This window comes from Crinia signifera, chromosome 4, assembly GCF_055691185.1.
Source record: "Crinia signifera chromosome 4, ASM5569118v1, whole genome shotgun sequence".
Classification (NCBI taxonomy): domain Eukaryota; kingdom Metazoa; phylum Chordata; class Amphibia; order Anura; family Myobatrachidae; genus Crinia; species Crinia signifera.
In genome coordinates, this window is record NC_139220.1 from 297,489,456 (window position 1) to 297,491,216 (window position 1,761).

The window sequence follows — 1,761 nt, forward strand, 5'->3', positions numbered from 1 at the left end:
TACCAGCAAAACATGCACTGTGTGGGGTAATGAGGACCGAGTCCGAGTTCCCTAACCACTGTTCTAATCCAGTGGTAGCCAACCACGGTCCTCGAGAGCTACCAACAGTTCACAGCAGCCCATACAGCAGTGTTTTTCAACCACTGTGCCATGGCACACTAGTGTGCCTTGACTTTTTTTGTGTGCCCCCAGATATAGAGATGCCCAAGCCAGTTTACAGCCACCACCATTTCAACTGTTATTTACTGGTCTCTTCTTTTCATGTAAAGAGCAATGTATTTTATTTATGTGGGGACCAGTGTGATTTATTTTATATGGGGGCCAATAGGTTTTGTTTTTCTTCCTGTGGGAGCCAGTGTGTTTTGCCCTGTGGGGATCTCATGGTGTGCCTTGGCAATTTTAAAATCGTATTTAGTGTGCCGCAAGGTTGAAAATCACTGCCATAGAGGCATCCCGGACTGCATCTGTCTTCACACAGTGGCGGATTTTACCTGGGGGGGGGGACGACTGGGGGACGACTGCCACTGCTCCAGTCCTGGGCCTCCTTTCTGTCTGAGCCCAGGATCTGAGTCCGTGCAGACCCCTCTGATGGCTGCCCGGATGCCAGTAAACTCTGCATTATTTAGTAGACTACTACAATGACATGTCTCAGTCACCATGCCACCAGTACCGCCCCTTCACCTCTACCCCAGCCCCTTGCAGCTAGAAAGTTGGCAACCATGCTGTTAGCCACCTGTCTTGCAGCTTCTGTGCTGCTGTACAGACTTTTATGTCTCGGTAACTTCTCTGGAGAGTGCTGGGAGGAGGAGACCACCACATGGGAAGCTGCATTGCTGTACAAAGTAACTATGATCTGTAATCTCAAGTGAAGTGTAATATATTTAAGGCTTTTCTATAAAATAAAATACCACTGTCCGCCTACATTTTGATTGAAAAAAGCAAAACATGTGCCCCGTGTGAGGATCGAACTCACGACCTTCAGATTATGAGACTGACGCGCTACCTACTGCGCTAACGAGGCAGCTGTACATGGTACAGAATAATGCCACATCATGTGTATATGCTATAGCTGCTATCAAATAAACATTTCATGTTTAGGCTTCTATCATACCTCCCAACTTCTGTCCTAAAGAAATAGGGACACTCGCGCAAAAGGGGGTGGGGCATATGCAAATAAGGGTGCGGCTTATGCTAATTAGCCGCAACCTCATTTTCATACAAGAATAGACGCTGTGCGCATGCGCACAGCGTCTATTCTACTAGATTGGGGGGTCTCCCAACTGCCACCCCCCGCAGCGGGACAATGCCTGCCGCGGGTGGGACAGTGGGACAGGACCCGAAAATCGGGACTGTCCCGCTGTAATCGTGACAGTTGGGAGGTATGTTCTATGCAGGGCTATTTTTCAGCAGGCTCCAGCAGGAACTGAGGCCCTTATTCTAGTTCACTCTTTCTGACAAAATATTTCTTAGATGGACAAAACCATGTGCACTGCAGGTGAGGCAGATGTAAAACCCCACCCAAATCTAATTATCTCTGCACAAGTAACACCTGCCTCACCTGCAGTGCACATGGTTTTGTCCATCTAAGAAATATTTTGTCAGAAAGAGTGAACTAGAATAATGGCCTCAGTTCCTGCTGGAGCCTGCTGAAAAATAGTCCTGCTTCTATGTATCATATGGGGAAGTGCCAAGAGGCCGATTCCAAATTCAGGCCAAATGTTTTTGGTCTGCGCATGCGCATTGTGCGATCCAACCTGAATG

General features: G+C 47.9%; 1 non-coding gene across 1 annotated transcript; it reads right to left on the reverse strand.

Annotated features, from left to right (window-relative positions):
* Positions 1–948: 948 nt before the first annotated feature.
* TRNAM-CAU (transfer RNA methionine (anticodon CAU)) lies at positions 949–1,021 on the reverse strand. Its single transcript has one exon. It is a non-coding gene; the product is annotated as a tRNA-Met (tRNA).
* Between the last annotated feature and the right edge of the window lie 740 nt (positions 1,022–1,761).